This window comes from Danio rerio, chromosome 16 (genome assembly GCF_049306965.1).
Source record: "Danio rerio strain Tuebingen ecotype United States chromosome 16, GRCz12tu, whole genome shotgun sequence".
Taxonomy (NCBI): Eukaryota; Metazoa; Chordata; class Actinopteri; order Cypriniformes; family Danionidae; genus Danio; species Danio rerio.
Window position 1 is genome coordinate 22967501 of NC_133191.1, and position 24112 is coordinate 22991612.

The following is a 24112-nucleotide window of genomic DNA, read 5'->3' on the forward strand; positions in this document are numbered from 1 at the left end:
TGAATAAATATAGATGTACACACACAGTATTAATCATGGGCTAAATATCACCAGAAAATCTGCAGAATTCTGCGCGCGCAGATTCCAGGTGGACCTAGGCATCAGTGGGTACTACATTTGAATTCACTACTCTACTGTTAGAAAAATACTTTCTATACAATTTGAATGTGAGCAGTATGAATAGAACTCATCCGCCATTTTGTCATGATCACATCACCTACCCACGTGAGTTGCGATGCTTCATTCCCATTCATGGATTCTGTCGGGGTGCACCATGGCACAGCGTACAGATGCGCACTTCAGAATCTCACCGGTAGTAGGTCATCCGGGTTCTTCTTCTATACTGATTTTTGAATTCTATGAATTCGCACATACTACTCAGCTTGCATACTGATTTTAGCGTACTATATAATATGCAAGTACTGTACGTGATTTCAAACGCAGCCTGAATTTTTGTCATTCTTGTTGTTTGGCTGAGCACCCATTTTAGCTAAAATGAGACTTCAACTTTGTCCTGGTTGTTAACTTACAGTAAAGTGATGACATCCCAATACAACTATTCATAATTCTGAACATAGAAACATATGCTTGCAATCTATCATTGACAATATTATTAGATCATTTTTTCACTGGTAAAATCAGATATTTGTCATTATCAGATTCCCTCTTGCATTATATTTAACATTATATAAAGGTAGTTATACTGACCCAGTAAACATTTATTTTCATAAACCCTTTGTGTTTGATATGAAAGAAAAAACGTATCATCAAATGGTTTTTTTAAATGCAACATATTTAAAACAATGCAATGTTTGTGTTTATATAGCGCATTATTGGTGTATGGCCATACACCCACAGAGCTCCACAATTATGAGGGGGGGTCTCTCCAGACCACCACCATTGTGCAGCATACAGTTGGATGATGCGATGGCAGCCACAGGACAACGACGCCAGTGCGCTCACCACACACCAGCTATTAGTAGAGTAGAGACAGTGATAGAGCTAAAACAATGTGAAGACTTGTGCAACCGCCTTTATGCTTCTCCCGAACTTGAAAATATAATTGGCTAAATCGTAGAGATGCTGAATTAAAATCGTGTGGGGTCAAATTGAGATTGTGATCTTTTTGATTTTACAAATTTTGTGAATTATAATAGAGAGAGTTCACTCAAAAATGAAATCTGTCATCGTTTACTTATCCTTCTCTTCTTTAAAACCTTTTTGAGTTAGTTTTTCTGTTGAACACAAAGGAGTAAAAAGATATTTTTTGGTGCTAAACAGAAAAAAGAAAATATAATTAAACATTTATTAATTCATGAATAACCCCTTACCTCGCTAAAAACTGATAAAAAAAAAAAGTCCTTCAGCGCAGTGTGCCGCATTCTATTCTGAATAAAATAAATATAAAGATGTCATTCACCTCTTACCTGATGTCTTTAACAATACATTTTCTATGTGTTTGCAAAATTGAAGTCGTACAACATCTTCCCTATCCACCTTACTCTGAGAAAAGAGCTGCCCGCTTTTCATATCCCTGCGCGGCCGCGCTATCTCCGCCTTGCCTCCGAAACGCACCTAGCTGCAGACTTCAGTGAATAATGCTAAGCTGACTCTCTGCTTTTTCGCTGATCCACTGCCATGTCCTGCTATACACCCGCCACCGACTTGCAATTTACTAATTATAATGTATTTTTTTATTACCCTACCCGCGGTTTATCCGCACCGCTCGCAGATATAATCGTCATTTACGCATCACTAACGGGAGGCAAAAATACAACCTTTACGGCTGTTTTCGTTGTGATACGCGATTTGTAAAATAAGAGTCTGCATAGGCCTATTTGTGCTAGTCTGTCAGACAAATTTGGTTAAAACATCCGCGGATATAACGGAGATCTGCAGATAACTGGGTTTATGCGTCCCGCTATATGCAATGTCAAGAGGGTTACTGTATAAGGTAAACTGCACACACTTGATTATGTAATGCGTGGATGTGTCTCACAGCGAAAAGCATAACTAAACCTTTACATGTTCATGTTTAATCAGTCATCGATAAAATCAATTGATTAGTGTTATTGACAATCAATAGCTCATCAAGTACTCATTAGCATCCCTAAATAAAATATATTAAAGTATATTTCACTCTAATACATCCAAATTCATCCAAAACTAAAAATGATGTGACCATTAACTAACCTTTTAAAATAATTATCGATATTTTTTTTGCCATATCGCCCAGCTTTATGTCAGTGACAGATTTTTAAGCAGGAAATAGCAGATTGTAAGCATATGTCTCAAACTCAATAATTTAACATCAGAATTATCATAAGCATTAATGACCAGGACAAATCTAAAGTCTTTAAGTCCACCATTCCAAGTCTATATAAAATTGAGCATTTTAACCAACAGTACAGCTACACAAAGCCTATTGCTGTTTTACCACATGTTTGAGAACAACAATAATAATAACCCACTCATATTAATCTTTATTTTACATCTACAGAATAGTGAGAAAATCGTGATCTTTATTTTAGGCAAAAAATAATAATAATAATTGCAAAAGCTAATTTTAGCCAGAATCGTGCAGCTCTGATAGATAGTTTTAGTTTTATATATAAATACATTTAAATAAAATTATATTTTTTTAATAAATGCTAATAATAGATAATAGTTGAAGGCACTTTATATATTTATATATATTTACATATATATATATATATATATATATATATATATATATATATATATATATATATATATATATATATATATATATATATATATATATATATATAAATGTATAGGCGCGCCTTCAAAAAAATCAGACAAAGAAGTGGGCCACAAAGTGAAAAAGGTTGAGAACCCCTGGATTACGCCATTATTTTGAATTATTTTTTACTTTGTCAATTCCTTTTTACATTAGGATTATGCTTTATCAAAAAAAAAATTATTTTGCTTTCATGGCAAAATTGAGGGTTTTCAAGAATTTCATCAATTCTTTCTTCATTATAACATCAAAACACTATGAATGTCAAAATGAAAAATGCTCATTGGAAAAGGTGCATAACTACGTCTGAATAAAATTTATCAAAAGACAAAATTTCAAATATAAACGGTTCATATGTTTACCTTTATGACAATGACAAATGTATGCACACATAAACACCCACAGCACTGCAATGGAGCTGACAAAAGAGACTGAAGATATAGAGATAGTGATGTGTAACTGATAGAGAGACAGACGAACGGATGAATGGATAGATAAATGATTTACAGCTTCATCGAGACATGACAGCATGGAGACAGACAGACGGACAGACAGTGACGGAAGACAGGAGATGAACAAAATGTGATTTGAAGACAGACAGACATGCTCAGGTGATTGAATAACAGCAAGTATGTGAAGTGAAAAAAGAAAGAGAGAGAGAGAGAGAGAGAGAGAGAGAGAGAAAGAGAGAGAGAGAGAGAGAGAGAGAGAGAGAGAGGAGAACTATAGGGTGTGTCAAAAGACAATTTAATAGATGAAACAAGACCGTCTGATGTTAGTTCCAACTGAGAGGACATTTCCACTCTGTATGCCACCCGTGTCTTTCCTTCTCTTTCAATTCTCCTTCGACCCCTCTATCATTACCCACCACACGCTAGTCAGAGATTACCCTGCCATCCACAGACACGAGTGTGAGGACGAAACAGGTTAAGAGATGCACGAATAAAACAATTCATGCTGAGTTTAAACACAAAGACCTGCTAAGAAAAGCAGCTTACAGTTCTTTGTATTTACATCAGGTCCAACCTCCCTGGGATAATGCCCCGACAAGGAGTTCTTGGGCAATTTCCACACAAACAAACTCATAATAAAACCCTCACTGCCCAGATCAATGCTGTCGGCCTCCTCAGAGATGTTTGGAGAGCATTTGTTTGCCTGCACACACACACACACACACACACATTCCTCTGTACCCCTCTTGGCACTTGGTCCCCTCCCTTGGTGACACAGCACAATTCAACTCCCTTTTCATTGTGTCTTTACTCACACGACTCCAAAACCCCCTTTTTTAACAGAGAGGATAGAAAAGGGGGAAGGGGAATTTTTAGCTTTATGGTGCATTCAATAGCATCTTTTCACTGCTTTTACGCATACTCTGCATTTTCCTTTGCTTCTTCAGACACAAAAAACTTTGATGAAACCCTTCTACCTTTAACCCCATATAATAAAACACTTAAATCGTTTTAATTACAATAATTGAACATGATGAAAGATTTTGAAACCGAGTGCATGAAATCCCTTAACTGCCGTATGGTTACCATGGTAATTTTCTTCTGTGCTTCATCACAAAGATTAATTCAGCTTTTCGAAATGTCCTTTAAGAATGTATTTGTATGCCATTTACAGGCTTTGAAAGGAATTCTCCGACATAAGTTGATTTATCAACGGGGTCTCAAAGGCTACGTTTACACTGCAGGCAAATGTGGCCCAAATAAGATTTTTTTTTTTTCTTTAAACGTGACTCAATTTTTTTTTTTGTCATGACAGTATGAACAGCCCAAACCACATTGGAATCTGATTTGTGCCACTTTCATATGTGGTGTTAAATCAGATACAGATCTGGGGTCTCATGCATCAACACTGCTTACACACAAAAGCGGTGAAATTAACATGAGAATGTGCATTGGTCCGCACCAACTTCATGTCTGGCGTATGTGTATTTCTTGTGCGTGTTTGCTTTATTTCCATTGGCAACTCCTAGAGGCAATTATGTTAAATTGCACACTACAAGGTATCGCACCAAAACCAAACATTGCTATTCATTAATAATTGATAAACTGGGTTAATTGACAATATTTTCTTTTTTACCAATTATGTGATTAAAACATATAAAAGCATTTGCAAATGTAAACAACCCTTAGTCTATGGCAATGGCAGTGTTGGCCTTATTAGAGGACATTGACTATGGTCGAATCCTAAGAGAACGCAGTTTTTAGGGATTACAGTGATTTTCTGGCCCACGATGATGACTGGCTTATTAGCCGTTTCATATTTCCAGGAGCTATCCTCTTGGAGCTCTATGTCGAGTTGGGTCCAAATTTGGAAAGGGAGACAGCGAGGAAGCTCCAAGGTGGCATGGTGTGAGATGAGTGGCTTCTTGGTGAGTGATGTATTTAAATATATTATTCCAGCTAAGTTTCATTTTTATTTTATTGAACATAATTATTCAACTGCATATCAGGAGACCGCGGTTATCCATTACAGACGTTACTGTTAACCCCCCTCAACAACCCACAAACTGACCAAGAGCGCAAATACAATGATGCCCATTCTCGCACCAGGTCAGTTGAGCGGGCGATTGGGCAGCTGAAATGTCAGTGGCGCTACCTTGATAACAGTGGAGGGGTGCAGCTATACCCCCCTAACAAAGTGATCTTCTAATACATGCGTGTCTCCCATAGACACGGATACTACTCCAGACAGTAAAGTGTCGCCCACAACTGAAGCAACTCTCTCCTCAATGAGTGTTAGTTCAGCCTCCCGTTCTCCTGCCTGTTCGGGCCACAATTTGGTGGTGCGCCGCTGTTCTTTTACATTGGACCATTTCCTTTTTAATTCTTTCACAATGCATTGTTCAGACCCCACTGAGTTAACCATGTCAGCTAAACTCTCCCACTCTATTTTTTTTCTTTTGTCATTAATTCGATGACAAATTTGCAAACAGTTTTGCCAAAGTGGAGTCATTACCATATTTATACAGGGGAGGAAGCAGGGAGGGGTTTTGCGCTCAATTTCACGTCAATTCAGATGTACAAAGAGAATATGCATGGGATTCCGCATATGAAGGGTTTCATACATCTGATTTATTTTACTGCATTTACATTTACAGCTTTGCCCATACGCAATGTTTTAGTATTAATTCAACGCAAGTCTTTGTACATGAAGCCCCTGATGTTTCACAATCTGACCGCAGTGTGAACAGTTATGTAGGAAATTGTTACTTTTACATAATTTTTTTATCAACATGCATGTTTTATCCTTTACTGGTTTATGCTTCAAACATCCTCTACTCTACTAGTCATGTCAAAGCAGTAACTAAATCAGCATACTACCATCTCAAAAACATTGCAAGAATTAAATGCTTTGTTTCCAGTGAAGACTTAGAGAAACTTGTTTATGCTTTTACAGCAGCAGGGTGGATTGCTGAAATGGACTCTTCACCGGCATTCCCAAAAAGACAGTCAGACAGTTGCAGCTCATCTAGAGGGCTGCTGCCAGGATTCTGACCAGAAGCACAAAATCAGAGCACATCACACACCTGTCCTCAGGTCTTTACACTGGCTCCCAGTTACATTCAGAATAGATTTTAAAGTATTATTACTTTTTTATAAATTACTTAATGGTCTAGGACCTCAATTACAGATATCCTCACTGAATACAAACCAAACAGATCACTCAGATCTTTAGGATCATATAAACTAGAAATTCCAAGGGTTCAGTCAAAGCAGGGTGAATCGGTCTTCAGCTACTACACCCCATGCTGCTAAAATCAGCTTCCAGAAATGATCAGATGTGCTCCAACATTAGGTACATTTAAATCCAGACTAAAAACACACCCGTTTAGCTGTGCCATTACTGAATGAGCACTTTGCTACGTCCGACAGATCGCACTATTGTGTTTTTCTTTTCTTTTTCATTATCTTATAGCCAGTTAACACATTCTAACCTGTTTTTAATTTTATTATTTGTTTTTTTTTATACTCGTCTCTTTTATTCCTGTTTATATAAAGCACTTTGAATTGTCATTGTGTATGAAATGTGCTATATAAACAAACTTGCTTTGCCTTACTCCTCAGTGGCATAGCGAATGGCACACAGGGCAAATACTTTACCAAAAATGAAGGTTGTTTATTTCTACTATTTTTTTAATGACAACTAGCGCTTGTAAAGCAAACATTAACCATTAGCCTATAATCCCCACAAAAAAGGATTGCTCAATTAGATTTAAAATCCCACCATACTAAAATACCACATTTAAAAATACCAAAATCCATAGACCTACATGAAAAAGCTATATTTCACTTAAATAATTAATACATTAGCTAAATGTAAACTAAAAGAATTAAAGAATAAATGTGTTACATATGTTGCAACAAGTTAACCCTTATATATAGCAAACAACCATTTACAGTTCATAAAAAAATACAAGGGTTGTCTGTGAAAATGGCAATAATCAAATTAAACAATTTGACAACATGCTTTTTTTCACTTCACGCACATTTTTGTGCGTGCATAGTACTTTCGCGCATGTGGTTCAGTTCAGTACAATGATGTGTTCACTCTGAAAATCTGGTATTGGCCACATTTATAACAACAGTGAACAGCCATGCAAAAAAAAAAAAACACACACACATATATACAGCTGTGAGTGTTGGGCATTTATAAAATAAAAATATATTACTTACCTAATATCGCTAACCTTGTCTTCTTCTACCCACACAACAACGAACTTTACTCCAATTATTAATTGAAAATGCATAATATAAATAAATATACATTTGATCCCCCCTAAAATGATGTATACCATTCTCAATGCAAATCGCGCCAATCAATGCTGAAAAAACATCATTCAACAGTCTGAAACTGGCAGTTCTAGAGCACTGACAGAGATCTTAAGTATTCACAAATCATGTTTCTTGCAAAATAAGTGTTTACTCTATATCTGCATGTAGCTTTAAAAAAAAGAAAAATTAGACACAATTTGTATTAACTACAGCAACCTCTTAAATTGTCACTAAATATGCCTTAAAACACTGAAACATACACATTTTATTAATACACAAGACGTAATTTCAATACATTCACAAATTTGATTCACTGAGGCATGTATTACCAAACGACTCCTACCAAACAAAAAAAGTTGACCCCCCTCCCAATCGGCTATGTATAATTCACACACTGTGCAAATGTATATGCAAATTCTGGGTTAGAATCAGAACTGGCAAGAGAACATGGTTGATTTTTACATTTTCCCTTATCATCTAACCAAACCAAATGATTTCAAGTAATAGTTTAACCAAAACCTGGACCAGCTCAAAACATGTTCAAATTTGTTTACACCTGTAGTTTGCTTCATCAATTTGTGATAGAACAGACATCTTATGGAAACGGCAACAGACAGATCTGTATCTAAAACCTGACAACACATCCCCATTTAAATGCACAACCCTCAAGTGGTCATGTAAGAGAGTTTAACCTAAATCATTACCATTTAACCCACTGCATCCCAATGTTAACATCTGGCACCAATACCAGTCTTTGAAATGATATTTAACAAATACACAGATCTGTCGACTAGAAATAAAAGTTAAAACTAAACATAATATTAGCACATGGTTAAATTTCAAGAGCTGTTTAATTACATTTGTCCCTCTGAAAGACTCAAGACACAAACACAATTAGTATTTTGCCATCTATGAAGTAAAACGTGCTAATTTAGCAGGAAAAGGGAAAGAAATTAAACTGGTAAATGTGGTAGACCGTTATTTAAAGGCTGTAAATTAATTCAAACACCAAGAGCGATCATAAATCAGACATAGTAGGTCTGATAAGACGATTGCATAAATGTTACTGGTTGAACGCCATTCCTCGTCAGTCTAGTGTGTTTTCTAGACTCCTCTGCAATTACAGTTGAAAGCAACATTGCGGTAGCCCATAAATAATAACTGACGCGAAATGCCGGGGCCACAGGTGGGTAAATATACCACCAGAATGACCCACAGCAGTTTTCAAGCTAATTCACAGAATCAGCTCTGATAAATGCTGCTATTAAACTCTAGTTCCAGGTATCATAACCAGAAACCATTTAATTTCGGCGAGGGGTGTGAGAGTAACAAGTTGACAAGCAAACAGGATCCGCAGCAGACCGAGCGCATTCTCGGTAACGTTACCGTGGCAGACGTCCAAACTCCTCACTCTCTCACACACACACTCACACCGAGACTCTTGGCCGCCATGCACGAGACAGAGACAGTTAAGTTTACTCGCGCGACGACTTCACACATTTGAGCACAGTCTGAAACAACTGACTGGAATTTAATGGAAAGCCGAATCTGTTTCCATGCGGTGGTCGAAAAGAAACTGACACTCAGAATGTGAGAGTCGACAGAGCATTTACGAACAACGACTTTAGTCAAAAGTAACGTCTGACAGCTTGCTAAACATATATAAACTATTCCCACATGCCATTATCGGTGTTTTCTACTCACCTAGAAGTCTGACAGACCGTGAAAACGTCTTCAAATGCGTCGCCTGATCTTCTTTGTAAATCCGAGTTGTTCACTTTGGCAGGTTGTTTTTATATTAGTAGGTAAATATAGTCTGGCACTGCTTTATGACTTTGTGCTTAAAGTCACAAAAGCACCAATAAATAAACTAATTCAAGAACGCGACAGGCAGAAAGTTTGCAAAAGGAGTTGTACGTCCAGCACGCAAGAAGGTTTGCAAAGAAGGAATGTTCTGTTAGATCCGACTCTTTTGTGAGGACAAATGACACGGACGTCCTTATTTATTTCTCAATCAGTGCTGCTCTCTCCGCGCGCTCATAAGCGCTTAGCTTTTAGACCTCTTTCTCTTCCCCTCAGGGCTTGCAAACACGACCAGGTGCTCATTTACATAACTGCACTAGCTGCGTCCAATGGCCGCCCTCAATCAGGTGCTTCTTTGAATATTTCATGAGGCAATTGACCAATCCTGAGCGAGTTAAGCAAGCAACCCGTGACCTGGCAGCGCCGCTGTAAATGATACCTCAGAGAGTTTAAGAAAAAAAAGTGTTACAGCATTGGAGAGATTTGGGGAATAAGAGAAATTTAATATCATTGGAAAGGAAACAACGGGATTTACCTTGTTAACCCTTTCCGTTACTCTTATAACCAAACATTATGTTGACTTCTCTTCAACACGTAGAAAGTACCACTTTGTAGTGTTAAAAGATTGCCTTATTACAGAGTAAACCCCTGCAATATAGCATTATGTCCTGAGGCAAGACAGAAAAAACTGGTGTTAACAGACTTGAGGTCAGATAAGAAGAAAAACGCTGTGAGCTGAAAAGGTTCCAACACGATGCTAGATTTTGCACATGCACAAATCACAGAAATGAAACGGGTGTGGTGCTTTAATGTCAGTGAAAAGCGATATTAAAGGTAAATAGGACAGGTAGAGGAGGGAGCGTGAGTGAAAGAAAGCTTTTCCACAGCTATGTGTTGCTACTTGCCCATTCATTGGAAGGAGATGAGAATTGGAAACTTGTTGGCAGTCATTCAGCAACACTGAGGTAAATAGTGGACCGAGAGAAACAGCAGTCTACCTAGAGAGTCAATATTGTTTCTCAAAGCCTATTGACCGCAGGCATCGTGTATGAGCTTGAGCATGTGTGAAGTTATTGCTTTTTATGGAACTAAAAGAATTTGGAGAGAGAAGTGAAGCACATTTGAGAAAAAAAACATGAGGGAGATATCAGGTAACATCAAGGTTGAAGCTGTAACAAAGGTGTGTTGATGAAGAGAATGTGTCTAAACCAAAAGAAAACAGAACAATTGAAAGAGTTCCAGTTCAAAGTTTATGTTGAAAGCAGGTTGTTCTTCTGTTTTCTTGGCTTCGAATGAACAATCGTGCATGTCCTGGTTTGACTTGGAGTATGATTAACCATGGCTCGCACACAGTTTTAATGGTTAAAGACCATAATCTCCTCATGGGTGCTTTCTTTCCTTCACCCTTCATTAGTCAGAAGTGAATGACATTCTGTATTTTCTAAATGCTTACAGAGTTTAATGTGAAATATCAGTTCATAGGTTTAATAAAAATGTTTTGACCAATCATAGTCAGATGTCATAAAAGGGATTTGTCTATTAGTCTGCTTTATTGCAACTTAAAGGGTCACCTGACACCAAAACACATTTTTTGAGACGTTGACAGTCCCACGTTGCTAAAAACACTATTAGACACATGTAGCTAGCAAGTGAAAATTGCTTGTTTTTGTTTTGTTTAGAGCAAATTCATTCTTCCAGTTTAAAAATATATTTTGAAGCAATGTCACAAATATATTGTGACCGATACAAAGTGACATAATTGAGTTTTCAGCACATCTGTTATTAATTCTTGAGAAGACTTGGTTCGAATCAATCTCTATTGTGTATGAGGTGCAACTTCATTAATATGCACGATATAGCTTTCAAGACTGTTTTTACTTGTTACAATGTTCAGAGAGACGCCATGTTGTGTTGCCAACCGTAATTCAAACAAGTAGAAGAAGAATTGTTTGGAGGCATGGGTCATCAGTGTTGCGTTTATAAATGTGCTGCAACGAAGGTTTTGTTTCTATTTCCTCATGTGGACCCAAGCAGTTGTATTACATTGGTCTGCTAAAATGTGACAGAAATATGTTCGTAAGGAGCTATTTTTTCACCCGAGAGCTTATTGAATCTGGAAATAGTGAAGTCCGGATTTGCCACTCGTCTTCTTTTTTAAAAAGACGTGGTTCCAGTTGATTGTCCTGTCTCTACAGATTTGGTAAGTGTGTGATCAGTGTTCGTTGTTTATGTTTATTTAGTTGGCAAAATTACTTAGTATCGTCAGCAAGACTCTTTCAGTTTTTAAAGACATACCTTAGTCAAAATTATTTATTTACTAAGTTTACAGTAACATCATTATCATATTATAGATTCGCTGTAAATACTGCTCTCATAATCACCCCTGTTTTTGTTTGTTTTGAGTCTTTAAAAATCAGCTGTAGTGCACGTAATGAAACTTCCCTTTTCATGCAAACCCTGCCCTCTTTCACCACTTAACACTCCCACCTGAACAAAGCTGGACTCACCTACTTTCCTGACGTTTTTCTAGTCAACTAGTGGTATGGAAACGCCCTGCTGGGCCCAGGGGGTTTTATGGCCCTGTAAAGATTAATACTTTATTTTCTAATGGTCTGATTGATCCTAATGATTCGTAATGATCTCATAAATAGTTCTTAAGTGCTTTTCTTATTTAATATGAGTGCACTTTTTGACATATTAATTTAAATACAATAAATCTTCCCATAAAACAGATAAATTTCTGGTGACAAATGCAAAATTCTGGATCCACAACCCTTTAACTGCTAATTCAGATTCAGATCTGGCTTGCTTGGTTTGGGACTTGTGGAGCTGCGTATCAATGGATTTGCTTTTCAGTTTTTGGACTTTCAGCAGTGAAAATTAAACCACACTGAACTAAACTAAACTGAACTTCAATTCTGAAAACTAAACTGACAGTTTCAATTGAATAGAACAGGGGTGCTCAACCCTGTTCCTGGAGATCTACCTTCCTACAAAGTTCAGCTCCAACCCTGAGCAAACGCACCTGAACCAATTAATTAGGGCTTGAACAGCACTTGATAATTACACGCAGGTGTGTTTGATAAGGGTTGCAACTGAAATCTGCAGGAAGGTAGATCTCCAGGAACAGGATTGAGCACCCCTGAACTAGAACTTCTATGTTTAGCGGCTTTGACACAATCTACATTGTAAAAGCACTATAGAAATAAAGATGAATTTAATTGAAATCTGCCATTCAAAATCTGCCAAACAAGCCATGGTCTATTTTTTCCTTTTACATTCTGCCACATCATCTTATTGCTGGTGAAAAATTTACTAGACATAAATATTTTATACTAGCCATAAGACTATTTAAATAAATAAATAAATAAGTTTGGTTAATATAAATAAAAATTTTTTTTTCATCACAATGTAGCCGAAGAAATACTTAAAGAAAAATGTAGTCTGATGGAAACTATTTGGCTCAAATGAAGCAAATTGTACACATACATTCTGGAAATGTTTAAAAATTGAGGTATTTTGGCAAGAAATTCATAAACGTTTTGAGAATATATTCTATATCCCCCTCGATTTTTCTTTTTCAACACTGCTATAGCCCTCAAATATCCTATGTTAGAAAGAAATCTGACAAAAAAAAACTGATGAAAATTTTACTGTAAAAAAGCCAGAAAAAAAATGGTCACAGCTCAAAATACCCCAAACTAGTGATTAGTTTGACATAATTTTTGAATTCTATAAGATGGAGAGATGTCGTTTACAGACTGTTTAATGAAACATGGGGAAAATGGGTAAATATATTCTCCCAATAAGACCAGACTTAATATAGAATGTATAGTCAGAAAGATGTGAACTTTATTTTATTTTTTTGTATTATTTTTTGTAATGAGAGAAATACAGTGCTCAGCAGATGAGTACACCCCATTTTGAAAATGAATATATTTATCAATTTCTCAGTGAATATAGACAATGTATTTTGGTGCATTTCAACAAAACAGATTTATTAAACAGATATATTTATTAAAATAATATGTTAGTCACCAATCATACAAAAATAAACGATAATACAATTAAATTCAAGCAAAATATTGCAAAAATAAATTACAACCTACAAAAATTCTAATAATTTTTAATTTTTTTGCTTCTCTTGATTTTACCTTTTTTATTTGTATTTATTGTTTTTCTATAATATACATTTGGGTATACTTGTTTTTGGACGGTTATCATAAGTTATATTGTTCAGATTTTATTCAGATTTGGCTTCAGTAAAGACTAATCTAATCTATGTGCACAAATATAACATTGTATAGCTTTATATTAAAAATATGAATTTAAAAGAGAGATTTGTGATGGATGTATTCATATATGCTCAGCACTGTACCTATTTAATAAATAAATAAATAAATACAAATTAACATTTAAAATGCTAAAAGTACCATACTCACAGTTTCATATGTATTTAGTTTAGGGAGAAAAAAGGGTAGACTGGGTGCCACAATATGGGTTAAAAAAAAGTACACATTTGAATTGTAATTGAAAAGCATCAAATCAGTTTTATCTGTTTGCTTTGTGACTATAAACAAAACAATTATGAGTGTAATGTTTTAATTGCTCTTATAATGTCCTTGAATTATTAATGTAATTTCTGTATTTAATCATTTATAGAATGTTTTGTTATCATTTCTACAACTTCTGGATCCCAATGTTTGGTTGTTTTTGTGTACCCAATGTGAAAAACCCCATCTGTATGTAAATTTGGAAACTGCAATAAATAAATAAAAATAATAAAATTACTTTTCTTTCTTTCTTTCTTTCTTTCTTTCTTTCTTTCTTTCTTTCTTTCTTTCTTTCTTTCTTTTAAAACCAGAGGGAAACTTCTCTTTTGAAATCAGCAGATTTAGCCTACTGAAACTATATGTTATCGCGAGCTGCTTATGTGAAAAGATTACAGAGCTGTGGATCAGATTACATAATAACAATGCAGTGTTTGTTATTGTAAGGATTAATAAAATGTTACTGGAGAATAGCACTCTTAGAAATACTGTGTTCATGTTAGGCCCTGTAATCAGCAGCCTGTACACCACAGTATCACAAATCAAACATTATTTCCATTTCATCACAACTTGAAATTCTAATTGATTCAGGCTGCACTTCTGTGGTTTATAAAGTGGGCAGACATTAACTCATATTTCAATACGCAACTAATCTTTCATGTTTTATGAAGAAAATCAATACTGTGAAGGGTATTTCACCACAGTCTAATAAAGATGAGGCGGTACATCCTTGAGTAGAGCTCAGTTTACCAGGCTGCCACATGAAAAAGCAGGAACTAACTTTTTGACTGTGCTAGAAAACTAAATCCTTACTCTTCAGCCTTACACTAAAAATGAACATTTACTAATCATTTCTCAATCTCAAGCTCCTTTATGAGTATTTATTCTCATAAATTATTATGAGTATGAAGAATGGTGGAAGCTGGCAGCCATTGCCAGCCATAGTAGAAAAATAAAAATACTATAGTAGTCAATGACAGTTTTCAACATTCTTCAAAATATCTTCTTTTGTGCTTGTGGGATAGTAACTTTCAATTTTTAGGTGAATTTATACTTTAAATTGTGATATAACTTGATCACTTTATTTACTCTTTTTCTCTCTCTATTTTTCACACTCTTACTTCTCTCCCGCTGGCCAAGCTTTGTCTGTTGCTCTGGAAACCTGCTTCCCGCCTATAATGTTGCAATGACCTTTGCACATTGTTGCATTTGTTTCCACTACTTGCTCTGGCTTTGTCTCACCCTCTCTCTTTTATTCGTTTCTCTTCCTAAAGATAAAGCCCACTGTTATGCTTGTTAAAAGATTTTTTTTTTCCCCAGCAGATCTCTTCTACAACAAAATTTCCAATCTTGTCTCTTGTGCTGTCTCTCTCTCTCTCTCTCTCTCTTTTTTTTTTTTTTTTTTTTTTTGATTCAGCAAAGCATGAAAAGCAGGCCTGATCCTGTGCGGAATTTGCTGTGAAGGATAGAGAGGGAATAAAGGAGTGTGTCCGAAGGGAAAAGGAGGTAAATCTAATCTCAGTGAAAAAGTGAAGCTGGTTATAGTGTGGAACAGTTAAGAGAGAAAGATAGGATAGTAAGACACGCTTGAATGTGACTGATAACAGTTACAGATTTAACCCTCTGAGAAAGCAGTTATGCCTGATATTTTACTACATTTAAATAAAATTGAAAACTGAGGAAGAGTAGAAGTAGATGTGTTGTGGAATATATGAATAAATTTAAGAATTTAAAATTATGAAAGTATGAAATTTGAGGCAGAAATATGATGCAAATTAAGGTTTTATGCTTAAGAAACTAATGAAATTGGGATGTGCTCAAATAATGATCAAAATACAGAATATTTTGTTTTTCATTTCCCTTCAGTTTATTATTCTGGGGTTGCCACAGTGGAATGAACTGCCAACTTATCCAGCATATGTTTCACGCAGCGGATGCCCTTCCCAGTACCAACCCAGCACTGGGAAACACACACTCATTCACACACATACACTATGGACAATTTAGTTTATTCAATTCACCTATAGCGCATGTCTTTGGACTTGTGGGGGAAACCGGAGCAACCAGAGGAAACCCACGCAAACACGAGGAGAACTTGCAAACTCCACACAGAAATACCAACTGACCCAGCCGGGGCTCGAACTAGCGACCTTCTTGCTGCAAGGCGACAGCGCTACCCACTGTGCCACCCAACCACCCATAATCCAATATAGCACTTTAAACTATTAAAAATGTTAAAAAAAAATTATAGTTAAAAAAATATTAAGGTCCCAGAATGCATAAATAAATGTGGAGAAAAAACTAAATAAGAAAAACTGCAAAATTACGGGTATGTGTTTTACAGTGGTCCTGTGTGGGACCTGATGATGTTGGTTGTGCTTTTTGATTTGCAGAGCCTGCATGATTGCCGATTGGTGGGGTGGGTCATCTCACCTGTGACCCATTATCTATGTGGTGCCTATGTAAAGAATTTGACATGAGAAAATAACTCGGTTAGCCAGACCTCCCTGTCACAACCTGTCTTCCTCATGTGTTTGTCTTCCTCATGTGACCTTCACCATGTGCTCTTTTGTTCTAGTTCCCGCCATCATTATGTTTATTACTATGTCTCACCCCTGTGTTCAATCATTGTCATCATCCTCCTGTGTATGTAAGTCCTTGTATTCAGTTCATCCATTGTTCCGGTATCTCACTATGTTGATGTTTGTCTTCTCTTATGTTCTTCCTGTGTTCGTCTCTGTAAGTGTTGTATAATAAATATACGTGTTTGATAATCTAGAAATCCTGTGCCTTCACTCTAAAAAACATGGGGTTATTTTTCTACCCAAATCTTGGGTTGAGGCATTTTGGGTAATTTTTGGGGGTTATTTTCAGAGTCTTGGGTAAATACAACCCAGCTCTTTGGGTCAAATCAACTCACAGCAGGGGCTGACTGGGATACCACATATTATATTTGTTTAAATGCAGTGAAAATAGTATAACATAAATGCAGATTCCTTGCATTTTCACATGATTAAAATGAGATTTATGCTCATAGCAGCCCTTAGTCAGACCTTTCTGAATTTAAAAATTTCTTACTACCACATTTTGCACACCTGTAATCAAAGCTGCACATCCTCCATCGTACTTCAGTGACACCAAGTCAAAAGAGCACAATTGCTGGGTCATCTTTTGCGGGTATTTTTGGATCACATTAACCTATTATTTAAGTAAAAATAATCAATTATTGGGTAGAAAAAACAATCTATTTATGGGGTTAAAAATAATAACCCAATTACTTGGGTAAATTTAACCCATGATGTGTTCTGTCCCATATTTACCCAGCAGTAGGTTTAAAAACAACCCAATTTGGGTAGTTTTTAACCCTGTGTTTTTAGAGTGTTCCCTAAGTAAACCCAGGCATCTTATTCCCTGCGCTTTTAATTTATTTTAGTTTGTTTTGGATCATGAGCTCAGTTCACTACCATGCACATGCTTTTCACTACTGACTTACATTTATACTAACTTTGATTGCTTTAAATACTTATGTTTTTGATTTAATAAATTTGTCTTTTCAATTTACCTGGTCTTTATTGTCTCTATAGTTACAATTTTGAGGCGGTTGTAACAACAGTGTATGTACAAATTATTAATATTTTTGGGAAAATTTAGCTTTTAGTGGTTATTTGACACAAAAATCATAAGAACATGGTGTAATTATGTTTGTGTGCCTCTAATTGGGTCTTCAAGAGTTTAGGTGGGACTTTGCTCTGTCTTACGATCATTATTTCACAGAATCTGGCTTCAGAAGACATCATTGGCACAACATGGCAGCACCCATAGCTGGAAATCCATCATCCATCTTCTTTTACAGAATATATGTTTTACTGCACCGCCTTGCGTCACATCCAATATCCATTTTATGATGTTGTGCGGCAACTAACCACAAATAATTAGCATTTTCACTAGACATACTCAGACAAAACAGAACATTTTTAGTGGTTTCGGTGTGATCTCTACAATAGCTGGATATTTATAAAAGCTTGAAATGACTAAACCCCTGCCAAGATTCATAAATGTGCAAGGCCACAGCTGAAAAAGAGGAATAAACACACATGCCTTTGAATACCAAGTGATGTTTTGCATACATAAAAGTATATTTTACTTTTACTGATGCCATCGATATGATTTACCTAATTAAATGCTGATTTAAATGCACTGAACATATGTACACCCATGAGTTCTCATGCATGCACACACAGCTGTTGAGGGCCAGAGCGGCTCTGATCACTCTCACAATGTCAGAATGCAGGGAAGCGACACAAACTGGCATTCCGCTCATTCCCTTACTAAAGCACATAATCTATCCATCTCTCCCTCGCTCCCCATCCATCCCTCCTGCTACCTCAGTTACCAGTGTCACACACATAAATCCTCCCCCAGCTCCACACACACACGCACACTCCTGAAGAATGGCAGGACACTCGCAGTTCTGTCCTCTTTGGTGTCCTCTTTCAAAATGGCTGGCCGTCTCGGGGGCCCGGGGGTTGAAGAGCTTCTCTAAAGTGTCATAAGAGAGGAAAAAGACAGGAGTGATTCAGGGAGACGTTAAAGTGTGTGTGTGTGTGTGTGTGTGTGTGTGTGTGTGTGTGTGTGTGTGTGTGTGTGTGTGTGTTTTGTGAAATGAGATCAGCCACATTTGGTGTCTGAGGCTCAAAGGAATTTAAGACTTTTGACTTTGTCCTGCGAGTGTGTGTGTGTGATGTTGAAAGACAGTGACAATGACAGAGAGAGATTCCTTCTGGTGTTATGTTGTATTCACATCACATTACTGCTAAATAACTGGCGAAAATGACAGGCATAGTATGAAAGTCAGACAGACTGTATTAGTGGTGGGTGTAATATATTGAGTTGGATACACAGATAAAATATTATATATTAAATAATCAATTTATTATTTTTTAAAAATCATATTTAAAAAAAAGATTATTATAAAATTAAAACTAATAATTTTTATTGTTTATAAAGTGATTTTATAATTAAATGAATTTGTATAATTATTATAATCTCTCATGTAATGTCATTAAAATATATATTCAATATTAGATTGTAAGAATTACTATTATTTTAAAAAATTTTTATCATTATAAAAGCAGGATATGTTTTTTTTTTCAGACATTCTTCTTAAATGTAATGGAATTTAAATATATTGGAATGTTGAAGTAAAAAGACCCCAAATTAAATAGCTTTATTTATAATTAAAACAAGGTATCTAGCTGTGTAATGCCCAAAGTGTGTGTGTGTGTGTGTGTGTGTGTGTGTGTGTGTGTGTGTGTGTATATATATATATATATATATATATATATATATATATATATATATATATATATATATATATATATATATATATATTTTTTTTTTTTTTTTTTTTATATAGTCTATTTGTTTATATTGAATGTGGCAGCTTTATTTAAAATCATCATAAAGTTCAACAAAATGAGAGCATGCAGGTAATCCAAACAGGTAAACGTTAAACTGGCGACTGGTCAAGGCAGATGGCAAAACAAAGAGAAACAATGAATGAAACAGGGATCAAAACACAATATACTACTACTACTGTATAACAATGTGTTTATAATCTGCATAATAAATTCTGATTAGCTTCAGCTGTAAATGTGTGTAATTAGGAGAAGATCTGATACTGGTGTGCAGCAGTAGGGCATAATGGGATATGTAGTTCAGTACAATGGCATATGCAGCTCTGGTGAATGACAGGGGTGTCCTCCAGCCATCTACAAGAGCTAAATTGTTGTGATTATAACTTTACTTTAGCATACATATACAGTTAAACAGACTTTCATATTACCAAAGGTGTATTGTTTTTTATGTTAAATAAAACTTATGACTGTTTTGGGTGACACGATGCCTCAGTGCTTGGCACTAGCTATGTTTCAATTCAAAAATGCAAATTAACTTTAGGAGCAAATCTGGGTTATCGCATAAAAAATGTGCCAATAAAGCAGCGTTTCCATCCAACAAGTCAAAGCAAACAAAATCGTCACTTCCTGATTAACTGGTGCCAAATATCAACAGTAAAAACTGAATTTGCTGTGGTAGGGGAAGCTGCAAGAATGTTTTCCATATTTAATAAATTACTATAGCCTCAAATGGCAATCCTAATGCGCATATAAGCGCATGGTGGCATTTAAAGGCATGAGACGCAGATTGCTCTTGAATCTGGAGGTCATTAATAATATAATAACACTAAATGTAAATGGCTAAGGTGTCTTAGAATGCCCAAAACAATACTTCAGATGTTTTACAATGTGCTCAGCTTGCTAGTTTGTCCATTCACACACTTTTTTATCATCACATGATCTCTTATAACAAACCTTTTTAATGCGCATACTGGAATTTGATCTGTAAAAGTGTTTCTATCGTAGTTTAAGCGAATTTTTTCTTATCGAATTAAAAGTTTATCCTACTCAGTTATGCGCATTCGTTTTTTTATGCGCATTTTCCAAAATTCATGCGCAGTTTTTGTTTCCATCAACTGATTTTTTTAAGCACTTATCCAAAATGTGCATAAAAATTGGTGGATAGAAAAATAGCTACTGTCGCCTAACAGCAAGAAGGTCATTGGTTCGAGTCCCGGCTGGGCCAGTTGGCATTTCTGTGTGGAGTTTGGGTTCTCCGGTTTCCCCCGCAGTTCAAAGACATGCGTTATAGGTGAACTGAATAAACTAAATTGCCCATAGTGTATGAATGTGTGTGTATGTGAGAGTGTATTGGGGTTTCCCAGTACTGGACTGCAACTGGAAGGGCATCCACTGTATAAAACGTGCTGGATAAATTGGTGGCTCCCAGATTAATAAAGGGACTAAGAATAAATGAATGTTAACTTGCTCTTGCTGGTATGTGTCCCGTTATACTGTAATGATGGGCCAAACATAGTTTCTATTACAAACTATACAAAATTAACTTACCTACATTGAGAGTAATCTGCTCAATTTACATTGTATTGAACGTTAAATATGCAATTCGTAGTTATTACGACTAAAAATATATCAATAACAAGGAACTGTATGACCAGGATGTTAAAATGAACAAAACACTTACTCCTCAGATCTCTGACAACACTACTGACTCTAAAAAGGAAACAGCTGGGTTCACTAATTTTTTGGGGTCCACCGACATATTAGCATTGTGGGTTGTGGTATTTGCAGCACGTTTCTGTATTTGCATGTGTTGAGTGTGTTGTCAAATTGATGAAAATATACACTACCTGTCAAAAGTTTGGGGTAAGTAGGATTTTTAAATATATTCAAATAAGCTTCTCCTGCTCACCAAGGCTGCATTTATTCCATCAAAATACAGTACAAATTGTAAAATTGTGAAATGTTATTGCACTATAAAAGAATCGTTCAAAAGTAGATTATAATTTAATTCAATAGTTTAATACATTGATTTTAATAATGAATTTTCAGCTTCATTACTCCAGTCTTTTGTCACATGATCCTTCAGAAATTACTTATCATTACCGCTATTATTATTAATGGTAATAATAAAAGCATTAATGACTGGAGTTATTTATACTTTAATTTGAAAACACATACAATAAGAAAGCTGTTTAAAATGTTAATAAATGTTAGTATAGTATATAGTATAGTATATAGTATAATACATTTTTTTTTACATTTAATAAATGCCGCCTAATAACTCGCCTAACGCCAAATAATTTTTTTAAAAACCTAGAAAAAAAAACTGACCCCAAACTTTTGACCAGTAATGTACATGCAACATAACATATAACAAGTATCCTGTATATCGTCTATAGCAAGCACACACTTTGCTCACAATGAATTTAGCATCAAACGCAGCACATGTGACTTCATTTGCACAAAATTGTATTACAGAAAATGAAAATTCTGTAATCATATCCCTTACCCTTCACTTGTTCAAAACCATGACTGCTGAACACAAAAGAAGATACCTTGAAAAATGCTGGACATAAAGCCTATGCGATGGCATCATTGTGATGTTTTATGTAAACATAACCTGTTTAATTTTGATAGTTTTATTCAATTTAGTTATCTTAAATTGGTTTTTAAATGTTTAAATAATCATGTTCCAATCCTGTTTTCTAAGCTAATCAATCGGCATCAAACCTCCCACAGAGTTACACGGGCAACTGCTAACGGTGACTGTCTAGTGCCAAAGTGTAAGACCTCGTTTGGTCAATCTGTCTTCTCTGTAAAGGGAGCCAAACTGTGGAATGATTTACCGGTTAGCTTAAAATCAGAAAGTAATCTAAATATTTTTATTAGGGCTCTTAAAAAGTGGTTAAAAACAAAACAGCAGTGTTTGCACAAATAGTCTACTGTTAGTCTACATGTCGCCTTTGCTTTTGCCTGCAGTAATTTTATGTAAAGAATTGTAATGTTGTGTATGTTTTATTATATTTCTATTTTGTCAATTTTAAGCCTCCTGTAGACAGGTGTTGAAAATTAGCAAGTTTGCTAAAACACTTAAACAAATGCATTTGGTTGTCCAGTGTAATTGTGATGTCCATGTCAAATAAATAAAATAAATAAATAAATGCTTGATGCTTGGAGAAAATTGACTTCCTTAGTATTATTTTCCTACTACACTCTCAGAAAAAAAAAAAAAAAAGGTACAGGAGCTGTATCAGTATCTTTTCTAAAGATACATATTTGAAACTGAAGGGTCCATTATGTTACCTCAGAGGTACTTCTTTATAATTATTTATAGGGGTTTTCACCTTTATTGTATAGGTCAGTAGAGAGTATTTACAGGAAAGCAGAGAGAGGAAGGATCAGCATAGGACCATAAGGCAGGAATCGAACTCAGGTCAGCGTGAGTAACGGAGTACATGTGTCGACGCACTAACCACTACACCACTGTGTACATAGAGGTACTTTTTAGGAACCTTTTGGGCACTGATATGCACCTTTGAGGTACCACTGTTGACTCTTTGGGTACAAATATGTATCTCTGAAAAGGTACTGCCCCAGTAACAGCTACTGTACCGTTATTTCTGAGAGTGTATATGAAAGCATTCTTCAAAATATCTACTTTTGTGTTTAACAGATAAAAGAAATTCAAAAAGGTTTAAATGAGGTTTAAAACCTCATGAGGGAGAATAAATGATGATGTTTATTTTTATTTTTGGGTGAACTTTCCATTTAAGTATTTTGAGCTTCACTCTCAATAATAAAACACCACACAGCATCTTTAAAATGCAGCAATTAAGGCACAAAATAAAAAAAAGTGGATGTGAACTGCCAAACACTTCCAATTAGTGCTTATTTACACAGACCAACAAAAAAAACAACAACAACAAAGCAGAATAATCCAATACCGTCATGTGTAAACAAACCTGTCATTAACTCTGAGATTGGATTCCTTCTGTATTTCTGTGTCAGTTGTCATGTCCACGGTGATTATGGGAGAACATTTCATTTGTGTGTTAAACATATTAGTTTGCTTGTTAAAATGTACCAACCATGTTAGGTTCCTCCCTTGAAGCTTGTGTCAGAGGTCACAGGGTCATGTTGCAGCCGCGGGTGGGTGCCTGGGTGGGGGTCAGTAAGGGCGCCGGTGCTCTGATCTCTTTTTTTAGTGATTGGAAGAACCAGACTCCAGCTCTGCTGCTCCTTCACTGATTTCAGTCAGCTCACATACAGCAGTAGGACAGACGCTTTGATTTTGCTTCAATGATTTCATGGATTTTAAGGCTGATCGGCTTCTGCATAATCAGTCTTTAGCCAGGAATGGATGGCAGAAAAGAAATGAAAGTCACTGGAAAAGAGGCCGAGCTTCAGTGTGATGAGTTCAAACAGGGTACTCCCAGACATATAGTCATTTCCTGGACATTAATCCCACTTATTTGTTGATCCTGTCCTTTTTGTGTGTGTGTATGAATATGTGTGTTGTTTTTTTAAGACTATTTCTCATCAGCATTTATTATATTCACGTGCATTAGGAGTCTGTATATCCTCTTTTTGCGCATCAGAATATGAATGCGGTTATTAATATTTATGTTGTGCTTTATTTCAGATGTTTATGATATTGTTGTTCTGTGTTTCGCAGTAAGATCTCCTTGGAAGATAAAAGCAGATGGGTGAGTGTGACCGCAGGTGTTCTTCAGCAGACGTTAATTGTGTTTGTCTGTCTGTGTTTTTTGTGTCATGTGGTTAAATCTTTTATGC

General features: G+C 35.8%; 1 protein-coding gene and 1 long non-coding RNA gene across 14 annotated transcripts in view; one reads left to right on the forward strand and one right to left on the reverse strand.

Moving 5' to 3' along the window:
* ddr1 (discoidin domain receptor tyrosine kinase 1) overlaps positions 1-9612 on the reverse strand; it is a 72742-nt gene extending 63130 nt beyond the window's left edge. For all 13 annotated transcript variants that reach the window (XM_073925478.1, XM_073925472.1, XM_073925476.1 and 10 more), the window contains exon 1: positions 9253-9612. The gene's annotated coding sequence lies outside the window, so the exon portion shown is untranslated. The remainder of the gene's footprint in view (positions 1-9252) is intronic.
* LOC137487900 (uncharacterized) overlaps positions 1-24112 on the forward strand; it is a 1155393-nt gene that overhangs the window by 580142 nt on the left and 551139 nt on the right. The gene's annotated exons all lie outside the window — the stretch shown is intronic.